Raw genomic sequence first — 15,610 nt, forward strand, 5'->3', positions numbered from 1 at the left:
TTACTTCCGTTGTATTTTCTTTACTCTCCAATTTCTCCCTGTTTCTCTCGCTTGCCACCCATCAAAATACTCCACCATTCAAGGGAGACATTGTTGTGCTCAGTCAGCTGATTGCCAGGTTGTCAGTTCAAATCCTTAAGTGGATAAAATAAGCACGGTGTCCAAGGATGCAGGGAGATAGGAGTCTTCTAGGGACTGTCACTGTCAGTTCTTTGGCCTCAGGCTACGGGATCTTGGCATTGTGAGTAGGAGTGCCATTAAATTAAGTCAACATTCAACTATATAATAACAATCTTTATTGTCACAAGTAGACTTACATTAACACTGCAATGAAGTTACTATGAAAATCCCCTAGTTGCCATATTCCGGGGCCTGTTCGGGTACACAGAGGGAGAATTCAGAATGTCCAAATGACCTAACAGCAAGTCTTTCGGGACTTGTGGGAGGAAACTGGAGCACCCGGAGGAAACCCACGCAGACACAGGGAAAATATGCAGACTCCACACAGACAGTGACCCATGTCGGGAATCAAACCTGGGACCCTGGAGCTGTGAAACAATAGTGCTAACCACTGTGCTGCCCGCTCTAAAGCACTTTTAACATAGTTAATCATCCCTAATTGCTCAACAGGTTTATTCCCAGAAAACATTTGACACCAAGCCACATAAAGCGATATTGGCACATGTTCTGGTCTTGCCCCAGACTTGCGGGGTACTGGACAGCCTTCTTTGAGGCAAAGTGCTGAGGGTGGAGCCATGCCCGAAAGTGGCGGTCTTCGGGGTTTCAGACCAGCCAGATCTATTCCTGAGGAGGAGGGCGGACGCCCTTGCCTTTGCCTCACTGATCGCCCGCTGTAGAATCTTGTTCGGCTGGCAGTCAGCAGACCACCCAGAGCTGCAGACTGGCTGTCCGACCTCTCGGAATCTTTCCAAATGGAGAAAATCAAATTCGTCATCCAAGGGTCAGACAGAACGTGGGATCATTCACCTAATTGTTCTGGGACCTGTTTGCAGCCAATGAACAAGCAGAAGAATAGCCAGGTAGCCAAGAATCAGGGGAAAGTAGCCAAAGCGTGAGAGGGAGAGATAGACCGGGGGGGGGGGGGGGGGGGGGGGGGGGGGGGGGGGACAGCTAAACCTAAGAGGAAAGAAAGGCGAACCACAGAAGGGGGGGGGGGGGTGAAGAGATAAGAGCCAGGGAACAAGAGAGGAGAACCAGGGAGGTGGGAAGGAGGCTGGGAAATGGCAGCCGGAAGGAGGGCACGGGGTACAATAACAAACTTGGCGTCTCCAGGAACAGAGAACAAGGAGAATACAGGTGAAAGACAAGAGGAATGGCTGAAGCGGAGGTGAGCGCGAGACGACAACCGCAGTGAGATCTGTCTGGGAGAAGCATGTGACAACACTAACACCAAACCCATTCGAGTATTGCCCACTGTAATTGTTTCTCCAGCACCCAAATGTATATTTACCTCCCCAGTCTCCACCCCCCTCCCCCCCCCCCCCCCCCCCCCAAACAGTCGCCTACATATGTGTTGTAAATAATTTTGCCAGTTGTACAGAGTTGCTGCTGTTGAGCTGGTGCCCAATACCCTACCAGTTATTCTATTTTATTTTTTATTTCATTTTTCATTGTTACTTTATTTTGGTATGTTTGGGTGTGCCCTTCTCTTCTATATATGTATATATATATATATTTCTTATTCTAAGTACATAACGGTAAATATACTTTGTTCAAAAACCCAATAAAAACATTTATTTTTAAAAAATAAAGCGATATTGGAGCAGGTGACCAGAAGCTTGATCAAAGAGGTAGTTCTTAAGGGGCGACTGAATGGTGGGGCAAGATGTAGAGAATCAGGTAGTGAATTCAAGACTTTAGGGCCGGGAGGTTGAAGGTACAGTTAAAAGAACTGAAGTGAAATTGCACCTGAGACATGAGCTCATGGTAGCAGCTGCATACTGAGTATCTCAAACCAGTGATACCTCAGGGATGGGATTCTCCGACTCACCGCCGAGTCGGAGAATCGCCGGGGGCCGGCGTTAATCCTGCCCCCACCGTGTCCTGAATTCTCCGCCACCAGAGATTCGGCGGGGGCGGGAATCGGGCCGGTCGGCGGGCCCACCCCAGTGATTCTCTGGCCCGCGATGGGCCAAAGTCCCGCCGCTGTCAACCCTCTCCCGCCAGCGTGGATCAAACCACCTACCTTACCGGCGGGAGCAGGCGGCGTGGGCGGGCTCCGAGGCCCTGGGGTGATCTGGCCCCGGGGGGGTGCCCCCACGTGGCCTGGCCCGCGATCAGGGCCCACCGATCAGCGGGCGGGCCTGTGCCGTGGGGGCACTCTTTTCCTTCCGCCTTCGCCATGGTCTTCACCATGGCGGAGGCGGAAGTGACCCCCTCCTCTGCGCATGCGCGGAGATGACGTCAGCAGACGCCGACGCTCCGGCGCATGCACGGACTTCCGCCAGCCGGCGAAGTCCCTTCAGCCCCGGCGCCAAAGGCCTTCCACGCCAGCCGGCGGTGCGGGAACCACTCCAGCGTGGGCCTCGCCCCTCAAGGTGAGGAGACTACCGCACCTTTGGGGCGGCCCGATGCCGGAGTGGTTCATGCCACTCCATCATGCCGGGACCCCCGCCCTGTCCCGCCGGGTAGGGGAGAATCCCAGCCCAGGTGTTTAAACAGGCAACGTAACAGTAAAAATTAAGATACAAAGCCAGCACGTTAACTGACTTAAATAATAGAACATAGAATATTACAGCGCAGTACAGGCCCTTCGGCCCACGATGTTGCACCGTCCTGTGAAACCCTTCTAAAGTCCCTCTACACTATTCCCTTATCGTCCATATGCCTATCCGATGACCATTTGAATGCCCTTAGTGTTGGCGAGTCCACTACTGTTGCAGGCAGGGCATTCCACTCCCTTACTACTCTCTGAGTAAAGAACCTACCTCTGATATCTGTCCTATATCTATCTCCCCTCAATTTAAAGCTGGACATCACCATCCGAGGAAAAAGGCTCTCGATGTCCACCCTATCTAATCCTCTGATCATCTTGTATGCCTCAATTAAGTCACCTCTTAACCTTCTTCTCTCTAACGAAAACAGCCTCAAGTCCTTCAGCCTTTCCTCATATGATCTTCCCTCCATACCAGGCAACATTCTTGTAAATCTCCTCTGTACCCTTTCCAATGCTTCCACATCCTTTCTATAATGTGGCGACCAGAACTGCACACAATACTCCAAATGCGAAGGGTTCTTTAGGAGGTGGCAACCTTTCCTCGACTTTCTGGCTCAACGATAGGGTACGGGGACAGTAGCAGCAGCAACCCGGGGGGGAAGGGGGGGAAGGGGGAGGGAAAAGGGGGGGGGAGGGAAAAGGGGGGGGGGGGGAGACGATGACTATGTTTGTTTATTTAATTTTAATTTATTTTTAAGTTCTTTTGTTGTTCATTGGGGTTGGGGGGGGTGGGGGAATGTGATACATGCGTCGATACGGTCTGGGGGGTGTTACAGTTATTATGGGTTATTTTGTTGCATTTCATTGTTTGTCGTTATGTTTTATATTTTCTGTAAAAAATTCCAATAAAAATTTCAATAAAAATACTCCAAATGCGGCCGCACCAGAGTTTTGTACAACTGCAACATGACCTCATGGCTCCGAAACTCAATTCCTCTACCAATAAAAGCTAACACACCGTACGCCTTCTTAACAACCCTCTCAACCTGGGTGCCAACTTTCAGGGATCTATGGACATGGACACCGAGATCTCTCTGCTCGTCCACACTACCAAGAATCTTACCATTAGCCCAGTACTCTGCCTTTCTGTTATTCCTTCCAAAATGAATCACCTCACACTTTTCTGCATTAAACTCCATTTGCCACCTGTCAGCCCAGCTCTGCAGCTTATCTATGTCCCTCTGTAACAGCCTTCTGCACTGTCCACAACTCCACCGACTTTACTGTCATCTGCAAATTTACTCACCCATCCTTCTACACCTTCCTCCAGGTCATTTATAAAAATGACATACAGCAACGGCCCCAAAACAGATCCTTGTGGCACACCACTAGTAACTGGACACCAGTCAGAGCATTTTCCATCAACCACCACTCTTTGTCTTCTATCAGCTAGCCAATTTCTGATCCAAACTGCTAAATCACCCTGAATCCCATGCCTCTGTATTTTCTGCAATAGCCTACCGTGGGGAACCTTATCAAATGCTTTACTGAAATCCATATACAACACATCAACTGCTTTAACCTCATCCACCTGTTTGGTCACCTTCTCGAAGAACTCAATGAGGTTTGTGAGGCACGACCTACCCTTCACAAAACCATGTTGACTATCTCTAATCAAATTATTCCTTTCCAGATGATTATACATCCTATCTCTTATAAACCTTTCCAAGACTTTTCCCACAACAGAAGTAAGGCCCACTGGCCTATAGTTACCGGGGTTATCTCTACTCCCCTTCTTGTACAAGGGGACAACATTTGCTATCCTCCAATCCTCTGGCACTATTCCTGTAGACAAAGATGACTTAAAGATCAAAGCCAAAGGCTCAGCAATCTCTTCCCTAGCTTCCCAGAGAATCCTAGGATAAATCTCATCCGGCCCAGGGGACTTATCTATTTTCACACTTTCCAGAATCGCTAACACCTCCTCCTTATGAACCTCAAACCGTTCTAGTCTAGTAGCCTGTATCTCAGTATTCTCCTCGACAACTTTGTCTTTTTCCCGTGTGAATACTGACGAAAAATACTCATTTAGCACCTCTCCTATCTCCTCGGACTCTACGCACAACTTCCCATTACTGTCCTTGGCTGGCCCTACTCTTACCTTAGTCATTCTTTTATTCCTGACATACCTATAGAAAGCTTTAGGGTTATCCTTGATCCTACCTGCCAAAGACTTCTCATGTCCTCGCTTGGCTCTTCTTAGCTCTCTCTTTAGAACCTTCCTAGCTAACTTGTAACTCTCAAGCGACCCAACTGAACCATCACGTCTCATCTTCACATAAGCCTCCTTCTTCCTCTTGACAAGTGATTCAACTGCTTTAGTAACCCATGGTTCCCTCACTCGACCACTTCCTCCCTTCTATACTATATAAGTATAGAAATTGCTGGAAAACCTCAGCCGGTCTGAGAGACCTCTGATGAAGTCATACAGAATCGAAATGTTAACTCTGCTTCTCTCTCTGCAGATGCTTCCAGACCTGCTGAACTTTTCCAGCATTTCCTGTTTTTATTTCAGATTTCCAGCAGCCGCAGTATTTTGCTTTTATGTCAAATGACTTTTAAATAATTGCAGAAATCCAGGTGCCCAGTGCAAGTTTAAGCCTAAGTAGTTAAGATACAAGATTCTGCTAGTTCAATCTGGGCCTCGAAAATCATAGCTAAAATATAACAGTAGAATGCACAGAAATACAGTGATAAAGATCCTCCAAGGGTGAAGCCGATTTCATTCTTTTATCTGATTTTCCAATGGAAGACGCCCATCGCATTTTAATTCAGCAGCACTGCCAGATTACCAAACACAGTGTTCAGTGTGATGGCTCAGTCACACTGTAGCTTTTAAGACAATTTGTAAGTTGCATCAACATAAATTGATTTTGGACCACCGGGAATCCTTTAAGCTATTTGATATTTGTTTGCAAACAGCTGACAGTTCCTTTGGCTCTTCACTAATATTAAAGTTTCCATCAGCAATCTAGTGGCTCTTTGCCTGACCAAAGAGTGATGTGAACCAAGGAATAAAACCCAGTAACGTCAATCTGCATCCCCATCGAAAGAATAAAGCAACTTTATTTATAAAGTGCCTTTCACAAACTTAGGAATTTCCAAAGTGCTTCACGGTCAGTGTACTTTACAAGTGTATACAGCTGTCCTGCTCCCCTGTCTCTCTAGCCAAAGTGAGCGAGGGCGGGCCTTCGGCGTCACTCTTATATGTCCCCGTGCTGCCCCCTGGTGGTACTTCCATTTCCCATCAGCCTCTTCTGTACACACTCAGGCGAGGATCACTACACCAGCTAATGTGTGCACATCCCATAAACAGCAGCAAGTCACGCAATAGGGTGACACGGTAGCACAGTGGTCAGCACTGTTAATTCATAGCGCCAGAGTCCCGGGTTCAATTCACTCTCTGTGGGGAGTCTGCACGTTCTCCCCGTGTCTGCGTGGGTTTCCTTCAGGTGCTTCAGTTATTTATTATTTATTTATCCTAATATTTTTCTTTGCGGGGTCAATGTTGGCAGACCTCAAGTGGAACTGCCCTGTTCATTTTCAAATTATGCCACCTGGGAAGTTTTGCATCCCACAGAAGGGGCCTCGGATTAACACCTCATCTGAAATCTCATCATTAGCATGGCACAAAAGTGCGGCATGGTAGCACAGTGGTTAGCACAGTTGCTTCACAGAGCCAGGGTCCTGTGTTGTTCCTCGTGTCTTAATAAAGCTCGCAGTCTCAAGTGTGGAGAAGATGCTTTATTGTGAGTTCGTTCAGTTTCCAGAGCTCGACCTAGAACTACCTTCCAGTGCTAACTACCAGCTTTGCTTGCTGTGTGTCCTGCTTACCAGCCCGCCTGCTGTGAAGTGTGTGTCCTCACTTCCTGTCCTGATCTATTTATATGGCTCTCCCGTGCTCCCTCTAGTGGTCGCTCAGTTGTGTTGCATCTGGTTAACTTGTGATCACCACATCCCCCTTTTTCTCTTAACATATTTTCTGAACATCGTTAAAGAAAATTGTACATCCTGTCCCAGTGTATTTATAGCTCTCCCGCTCGTGTTTGCTCTGTTGTTTTTGTATCTGGTCAATCTACGATCACCACATCCCCCTCTTTGTCATTACATAGTTTCTGTACATCATTAAGGAAAATTATACAAAACAGTAACTTATGATATGCGTATCTATACAAGTGATGATGCTATTGCCTTAGTTAACAAAGCCAATGTATTTATGTGTCCAAACTTAATAAACACATTTATGAGTCCAAACTTGATGAATTTGTTCAGAGCTTTTTTTTTTTCTTTTTGTTGTTGATGACGTGGTGATATTGATATTGCAAGTCCGCTGTGAATGTTGTTGGTGTTCCTTGTTATCTTAAGTACCCAATGCGTCAACCCGAGGTGTTTGCATGGTCACATCACTGATGTTGACTGGCATGGACTTTTTTCTGTGCTTGTGGTGTTGATTTATTGTCTCATCCGCCTTGGATGCTGGTGTGCTTGCTTGTTCTGGAGCAGACGTGAGTTTGTGCGATTCGTTGTCATCCCATGACATTTTTGTAGTCTTGTTATCGTTTTGCAGTGTGCTGTGGCATCGTCCATCATGTGCCAAGTAGTGCCATTGTGTACAAGTCGTTGTTTCATTGCTGTTGTTTCTGTCGTTCCTGTTTTTGTTGTTTCCGTTGCCGTACTTGTCGCTGTTTTTGTCGTTTCCGTCTTTGTTGTTGTCGCTACCTTTGCTCCTGACTTTGTTGTGTTTGTTGCCATTCTTGTTGTTTCTGTCTCTGTCGTTGTCGCTATCTGTGTTCCTGACTTTGTTGTGTTTGTTGCCATTCTTGTTGTTTCTGCCTCTGTCGTTGTCGCTATCTTTGTGCCTGACGTTGTTGTTTGTCTTGTTGCGCTTCATGTTGCTTTTTTTTTTGCTGTTGTCGTTCTCGTTTCTGCTGTGCTTCTTGCTATTGTTGTTTGTCTTGTCGCGCTTCATGTTGCTTTTCTTCTTGCTGTGTTTCTTTTGACTTTTGTTTTTCTTGTTATACTCTATGAGTGGCCCGAGTGGATAATTTGAGTCATTGAGCATTCCGTCTCGCGAGTGGTGCGAATGATCTGATGTTGCATCGGTGCAGGTGACATCAATCAGTTGTGGAGAATTGGATTCCGCATCTTTGCTTTCTTGGTGCTCGTCTTCCGGAGTCAAAGTCTTCTCGATTACATTTGACGCGGTGTCTGTGGACTCTCGGCGCTCCTCTTCTGGAGTCCAAATCTGCATGATTTCAGTTGACGTGGTTTCTCTAGACTCTTGGTGCTCCGCTTCTGGAGTTAAAATCTTTATGATTTCTGTTGATGTTATCTCACTGGACTCCAGGTGCTCCTCTTCTGGAGTCAAAATCTGCATGGTTTCTTTTTGTTTGATGTCTCTGGACTCCAGGTGCTCCTCTTCTGGAGTCAGAATCTGCATGGTTTCTTTCGGCATTGTCTCTGTGGACTCCAGGTGCTCCTCTTCTGGAGTCAAAATCTGCATGTTTTCTTTTGGCGTTGTCTCTCTGGGCTCCAGGTGCTCCTCTTCTGGAGTCAAAATCTGCATGTTTTCTTTCGGCATCGTCTCTCTGGACTGTTGGGTGGCCCGACTCTGTGCTTCTGTACAGACAAGCTGAGAACTGTCAGTGTCACTGTGATCCTGTACGTCGAGTGCGAGCACCTTGTCACTGTTTTCGCTCTGTGCTTCGGTACAGACAAGCTGAGAACTGTCAGTCTCACTATGATCCTGTACGTCGAGTGCGAGCACCTTGTCACTGTTTTCGCTCTGTGCTTCGGTACAGACAAGCTGAGAACTGTCAGTCTCACTGTGATCCTGTACGTTGAGTGTGATCACCTTGTCACTGTCTTCGCATGCAGTGGGCAGAGGTGCATTGTCTTCTTCTTGTTCCTGTGAGCGTGTTGGACTTTCATAGTCTGCTCTTTCTTCTTTTTCCTGTGAGCGTGTTGGACTTTCATAGTCTGCTTTTTCTTCTTGTTCCTGTGAGCGTGTTGGACTTTCATAGTCCGCTCTTTCTTCTTGTTCCTGTGAGCTTGGTAGACTTTCATAGTCTGCTTGCGGTTGCTCAGGTACAGCGGGTTTACCTTCATGGTCTTGTTCATGCTTGGTGTCCGCCCGGGAGTGTTTGCTTGCATCCCTGTTGGCGTCTTTCATCACTCGCACTGTGGAGCCTGTCATCGCTCACTCCGTGGAGTCTTCCTGTGCTCTCTGTGTGGCGTTGTCTTCGTCTTGGGTATTGCTGTCATCCAATGTATCGACGAGCTGTCATGGCACCATGGTGTTGGATTCATCCACCATGAGTAGAGTCGTGTTGAGCTTTGCAACGGTGTCGCTGATGCTGTGATCAGCATGTCCAAATAACTCCTCCATGTCTGAGTAGTATTCTTTGAAACACATTTCATCTTCGTTGGCTTCTTCTACCACGAGTTGATTCGAGTTGAACTTTGCGACCGTGTCGCTGATGCTGTGATAAGCATATCCGACTGACTCAGCTGTGTCTGAGTAGTATTCTCCGAAAACCAAATCATCCTGGTTGGATTCTTCTACCACGAGTTGATTCGTGTTGAACTTTGCGACCGTGTCGCTGATGCTGTGATAAGCATATCCGACTGACTCAGCTGTGTCTGAGTAGTATTCTCCGAAAACCAAATCATCCTGGTTGGATTCTTCTACCACGAGTTGATTCGTGTTGAACTTTGCGACCGTGTCGCTGATGCTGTGATAAGCATATCCGACTGACTCAGCCATGTCTGAGTAGTATTCTTTGAAAACCAAATCATCTTGGTTGGATTCATCTACCACGAGTTGGTTCGTGTTGTGCTTTGCGACCGTGTCGCTGATGCTGTGATAAGCATATCCGACTGACTCAGCTATGTCTGAGTAGTATTCTTCGAAAACCAAAGCATTTTGGTTGGATTCATCTACCACGAGTTGGTTCGTGTTGTACTTTGCGACCGTGTCGCTGATGCTGTGATAAGCATATCCGACTGACCCAGTCAGGTCTGAGAGGTAATCGTCGAAAAACAAATCATCTTTTGTTGTTTCGGAATTCTTTTTGTTCGCTTCACTGTGTGTGGTGAAGGCAGCTTTTTCCAAGGTTTTGTGCAAGTTGTTTTTCACTGTTGGTTTAAGTTCAGGCGTTTTTCTGTGTTCTGAGGCAAGAAAATTTGGTTTTACCACTTTAAGTGTCTTGTTTTCAATTTTCGGGCATTTCCCTTTTAAGTGGGCGTGGTCAGGATTCTCAGACGTCATGACGTCACGCGTAGGAACGACTTGCACATGCGCAAATCGGCTTTCTTTCCTTGTGCGGTTCGGTGTCCATTGCGCATGCGCGGCTTGCGCATGCGCATGACGGTCCGCGACGAAGACTTTTTTTTGACTGCGCATGCGCGGCTTGCGCATGCGCATAACGATCGGCGCCGCGATCTTTTGTAAACTGCGCATGCGCGACTTCCGGTTCCGGCGCATGCGCAGACGCGATTTGTAGTTCTTTGCTTACCAGAGACTGCAAAATGTGCTCCGACGCCATTTTATCGCGGATTTCAGCGTTTTTTCTTTCTAAAAGTTGTAAGTTACCTTTTCTTTCCGATCTGGACTGGATTTCAGCGTTTTGGCTTTGTGAAAAATTCATGTTATTTCTTCTTTTTGATCTGTACTGTGCATTCGCGATTTCCTGATCTTTTTGTGATTTTTTAAGTCTTGCATCACTCAGTCTCTGTGCAGGTTGGACTGTGAGCATGCCTTGCTGTTCAAATTTCTCACAGTACTCTTCAAATTTGTTTAGTAACGTTTGTAAGCTGTTCCTGTCTTCACCTTTTGAGTGTTTAAATCCATTATACACTTTCCTATTGACAGGCCCTTCGATGAGAATTGCTATTTTAATTTTGTCTGAGGCCTCTGCTACATCATTAGCTATGAGATAAATATCGAACATTTGTTTAAACCTTTTCCAGACATTTCTTACATTACCAGTCGTGTCCAGCTGAGGTGGGTATCCATGCCACATCCTCGAATTAGCGATGTCTTCCCCAGTCAAATGTCCAGTAGGAGATTTCCATGCCATTTTGTGCTTTCTGTATCTGCAGCTGAGTTGTCCTGTAGTAAGCGTCTGAAATCACTGCTGGTACCATGTGTTGTTCCTCGTGTCTTAATAAAGCTCGCAGTCTCAAGTGTGGAGAAGATGCTTTATTGTGAGTTCGTTCAGTTTCCAGAGCTCGACCTAGAACTACCTTCCAGTGCTAACTACCAGCTTTGCTTGCTGTGTGTCCTGCTTACCAGCCCGCCTGCTGTGAAGTGTGTGTCCTCACTTCCTGTCCTGATCTATTTATATGGCTCTCCCGTGCTCCCTCTAGTGGTCGCTCAGTTGTGTTGCATCTGGTTAACTTGTGATCACCACATAATAGGGTGACACGGTAGCACAGTGGTCAGCACTGTTAATTCATAGCGCCAGAGTCCCGGGTTCAATTCACTCTCTGTGGGGAGTCTGCACGTTCTCCCCGTGTCTGCGTGGGTTTCCTTCAGGTGCTTCAGTTATTTATTATTTATTTATCCTAATATTTTTCTTTGCGGGGTCAATGTTGGCAGACCTCAAGTGGAACTGCCCTGTTCATTTTCAAATTATGCCACCTGGGAAGTTTTGCATCCCACAGAAGGGGCCTCGGATTAACACCTCATCTGAAATCTCATCATTAGCATGGCACAAAAGTGCGGCATGGTAGCACAGTGGTTAGCACAGTTGCTTCACAGAGCCAGGGTCCCAGGTTTGATTCCCGGCTAGGGTCACTGTCTGCATGGGTTTCCTCCGGGTGCTCCGGTTTCTTCCCACAGGTCCGGAAAGATGAGCGGGATTCTCCGCCGGCGTGATTCTCCATTTTGCCGGTGCCCGGGGCTTTCCTAACGGCGTGGGGCTGCCCCACAATGGCAAACCCCATTGACCGGCCGGCGTAAGGGAGAATCCCGCCGGTGTGTTGAGGCAGAAATGTGGCGCAGCGGGGCAGAGAATCCAGCCCGATGTGCATATTAGGTGAATTAATCATTCTGAATTCTCCCTCAGCCTGCCTGAACAGGCGCCGGAATGTAGCAACTAGGAGATTTTCACAGTAACTTCATTGTAGTGTTAATGAAAGCCTACTTGTGACACTAATAAAGCTTATTATTATTTAAATGGAGAGAGATTATAGAATGCTACAATATACAGAAATTGGATTGGATTGGATTTGTTGTCATGTGTAGCGAGGTACAGTGAAAAGTATTTTCCTGCGAGCAGCTCAACAGATCATTAAGTACGTGGGAAGAAAAGGGAAGAAAAGAAAATACATAGTAGGGCAACACAAGATATACAATGTAACTACATAAGAACCGGCATCGGTTGAAGCATACAGGGTGTTGTGTTAATGAGGTCAGTCCATAAGAGGGTCATTTAGGAGTCTGGTGACAGCGGGGGAGAAGCTGTTTTTGAGTCTGTTCATGCATGTTCTCAGACTTCTGTATCTCCTGCCCAATGGAAGAATTTGGAGGAGTGAGTAAGCCGGGTGGGAGGGGGGTTTGATTATGCTGCCCGCTTTCCCCAGGCAGCGGGAGGTGTAGATGGAGTCAATGGATGGGAGGCAGGTTTGTATGATGGACTGGGCGGTGTTCACGACTCTCTGAAGTTTCTTGCGGTCCTGGGCCGAGCAGTTGCCATACGAGGCTGTGATGAGCTAGATAGGATGCTTTCTATGGTGCCTCTGTAAAGGTTGGTCAGGGTTAATATGGACATTCCGAATTTCCTTAGTTTCCTGAGGAAGTATAGGATTTGAAACTGCTAACTCCGCCGTGGCCCCGTTGATGCTGACAGGGGTGTGTACAGTACTTTGCTTCCTGAAGTCAATGGCCAGCTCTTTAGTTTTGCTGGCATTGAGGGAGAGATTGTTGTCACTGCACCACTCCACTAGGTTCTCTACCTCCCTCCTGTATTCTGACTCGTTGTTATTCGAGATCCGGTCCACTATGGTCGTATCGTCAGCAAACTTGTTGATGGAGTTGGAACAAAATTTTGCCACGCAGTCGTGTGTGTACAGGGAGTAGAGTAGGGGGCAAAGTACACAGCCTTGCAGGGCCCCAGTGTTGAGGACTATTGTGGAGGAGGTGTTATTGTTCATTCTTACTGATTGTGGTCTGTGGGTCAGAAAATCGAGGATCCAGATGGAGAGTGAGGAGCCAAGTCCTAAGTTTTGGAAATCTGAGTGCATCATACTTGAAAATCCAAAGGTTAGCATGCAGGTAGAGCAAATAATTAGTGTCAGTCTGGACTTTGTCCTGAAGTAGTTGGGGTGGGATTTGAATCCATAACCCTCTTGAATCGAAGCTCGTGAGCCACCACTGACAACTTTCCAAATATTGGAAAAGAAACAGAAAATCCTGGGGAAACTCAGCAGGTCCAGCAGCATCTGTGGAGAGAGAAACGAAAATTAATGGGCTGGATTCTCCGATTCTGTGGCTATGTCCGTGTCCGGAGGACGCGTCTGGTCTTACGAACAAAAGGTTGGCATCACCTCTGCACCAATGCGCCATCCAGTGGGGGGCCAGCAGCCATGCCACATAAAGCCCACGGCCTTACCTGCCGATACGGTCACAGAATGGGTGGATCCGTGGCCACGCATGCACACCCGGCCTGCCAAAAAATAACCCCCCTCACCACCCCTGGACCACCACTCACCAGTCCCCCCAATCACCGCCGAAGCCCCTCCCCCACTGCCTGTGGGGCTTCCCCCCCCCCCCCCGACTGTGGCGGAACTGGACACAGTCCGCAGCCGCCACGCCAGGTTTGCGAAAGTTGAGGGGACACACGACCAACGCCATTGGGAAGTCGGCCCATCAGGGGTGGAGCATCGGGGGAGGGCCTCAGGTGACCCTGATGGTGTGCAGTGCACTTCTCGTTTTTCAGGGGGTGGAGCATCGGAAAAACGGTGCCACCCCCAATTTTGGCATAAAAAGGGATTCTTCAGCCGATCACTGAACGCGATTTCGGCGTCGGCAATCGGAGAATCCCGCCTAACATTACAAGTCCAATATGACTTCTTCAGAACTTCTAGCATCCTCACTATTTTGCTTTATTTAAGCCAAATAGTGATGTCGATTACAATTCCATGAAATAGCTACAAAATCGTTTCGGTTCTCCCATCTAAATGCATTCTACAGATAGACTAAGAGAAATCTTAAGTAAATCTTTGAATACCTCTTCTTGAGAAATGTAAGATCAGTGATACGTCAAAGAGCAACATGGCTTCACTTTTGTTCAGACCACATACATCATTTATTTAACTTCCTTTACGATGTAGGTTCCCACAGGCATCGAGTATCCTATAGTGTCAGTACATTTAGCTTACAACCAAGTTGTATGGATATGGAAATCATGTACACATACTTTTGTAATATAAGCATGAGACAGATTTGAATAGAATATTATTCTAGATCAGCGAGAAATCTATTGGAGTAAAACCATCCCACGGTGCTGTCGGAAACATTCACAGCTGTCCTTTTTTTGCAGCAGTTTCTTGTCAGCTGAATATTTAAAAAATTGAATAGATCAAGCTTGGGCATGTGTGGAACCACAAACATTTATATTTTCAGGAAGCATTCGTTCACAAGTGGGTAAACACCTAACGAATGGGTTTGTATCTCTTTCAACGTTCTTACAGAAGGCTAATCTGATTGGTGATGTTGCAATATTCACAAGTTTCCTCTCTATGAAGAACATTCTGCATCAGAATTGGCAAGTTTCAATTAAACAGTTCAATTGCACCAAAGGGATTTGAGACATAACACTCTCAGTTAGTAAATACACCGATTCTGAGATTGGGACATCCAGTTAGAATAAAGGCTCCCCTCCCCCCACCACAGAAATCGGGACCCCCTAGTGGACAAGAACACACCCCAACCCACAAACAGAGAAGGGTAACCGCCACCCCAGCACACAAAGATCGAGCCCCCCCCCGCACACACACCCCCACCTCACCAATACCACACTAGCATCAGGGTAAGCAAACCTGCTCCTCCCCAGCCCACTGACATTGGGGCACTTTCTCCCTCTCAAAGACACCACCTCCCCTCCCCGTCACTGGCACCACATCCCCACCCCAATTCATGCACAACCCCCCTCCCAACCACCATCGCTCCCATCCCCCGCACACATAAGGAAACCCCCCCCCCCCCCCCCCGCCCCAATTGGTGGGAGGGGGTCAGATGGTGCGCAAAAATCCAGTTCCCTTCCGGGGTTTTTGAGTATGTGAATTTTCAAAGTTAAAAATGGGGGCCAGTCAATACTCGCCGTTAAGTCAACCTTCATTTTTGGACTCACCAAAGGTCGACTTGTACGTCAACATCTACAAGTAACATTAAATAGTGGCTATTAAAATGTTTATTTATTGCTTTTGTTTTTTTGCTGAAATCAGAGGCCTAAAAATAGTGATTACATGCAAAAATATACTGTAAATGTTTCATATGCACTGAAATAACCCTCATGTGACCCACGGGGACACCCCAATAGATCTCCCCGTGGGACTCATGGAATACACACTCATCCGCCAGTGGGCGGAGGCCCATCAGCTGGGGCTCGTAAAAATCACCTCATTAAAGCCGGCCTGAACTGGGACCGGCGAGAGCAGTACTCCCGGTTGGGACTGTAAGCTGCGCTGCGGGCTTTACTTTTGTTTTTGAATTAAACCTCTTTTGGATTTACCTTCTCGAGCCTCCTGAGATTTTATACACACAATGTAGATGATTGAATGTCCAAACCCCGGCACGCCTAGAATGTTCCGGCACACGTGGTAAAGGAAACATTGTGAACATTTGGAATTTGAAGCATGAGAAGAAAG

Source organism: Scyliorhinus canicula, chromosome 5 (assembly GCF_902713615.1).
Source record: "Scyliorhinus canicula chromosome 5, sScyCan1.1, whole genome shotgun sequence".
Classification (NCBI taxonomy): domain Eukaryota; kingdom Metazoa; phylum Chordata; class Chondrichthyes; order Carcharhiniformes; family Scyliorhinidae; genus Scyliorhinus; species Scyliorhinus canicula.